The sequence below is a fragment of the Gavialis gangeticus genome, unplaced genomic scaffold (genome assembly GCF_001723915.1).
Source record: "Gavialis gangeticus isolate Ggan-Ray unplaced genomic scaffold, GavGan_comp1, whole genome shotgun sequence".
Classification (NCBI taxonomy): Eukaryota; Metazoa; Chordata; order Crocodylia; family Gavialidae; genus Gavialis; species Gavialis gangeticus.
The window spans coordinates 46,185,327-46,186,112 of record NW_017728998.1 but is presented as its reverse complement, the minus strand read 5'-3'; positions in this window follow the sequence as shown (position 1 = coordinate 46,186,112).

Sequence of the window (786 nt, the reverse complement as noted above, 5' to 3'; positions counted from 1 at the left end):
CTGGGTTCTGGGGCCCTGCACCTCTGGCTGCAGACAAGCAAAACTCGTGACATGGGTGCTTATGCAACTGTGTCTGTCGTGGGGCAGGGGACACCACTGCAGGCCTGGCTGCTAGGCCCTGCTGCAGCCACAAAGCCTGCCAGGTCTCAACGAGATAGGTGCAGTGGGACTCTGGGTTCTGGGGCCCTGCACCTCTGGCTGCAGGCAGGCAAAACTCGTGACATGGGTAGGTGACACTGTGTGTGTGTTCAGGTGCACCCTTCCTGGTGCTGGGGCGTCTACACAACACAGCAGTGTGCCCCAGTGAGGTCTCCTCCTCCCCTACAGCCTCAGTTCAGTCCACCACTGTAAATGACGGGAGGTGAAAATAATGTAGCTGGTTCAACAGCAATAGCACCAGCAGCACCAGCAGCATCTAAGGTACCCAAATGGAACTGTCACAGGCAGAGCCTTTCTTGTTATAAAGGAATTGACAGCAAGAAGTAAAGATGTTGTGTTGGATATATGTTACTCATGGTGTGTGTGACGGCTTATCCTATGTTTTTATGTTTGTATGTTTACTATGAAAAAAACCCGGAATAGTTAGAGAATATCTCTTAGGAAGCTTTCATGTTGAAAAACCCTTTGTCAGGCTGAGGAAGTACCTGCAGTTGGTGTGTCTCCTGGTCCTGGATGGAAGGAATAGTAAAGAAGCCAGAGGCTGGCCTGGCATGCAATGCAGGCAGGAAAACCAGTCAGTGAAAATGGAAATGGAGGCATCAGGGGGTGAGGGACAGGCTGGGGTGG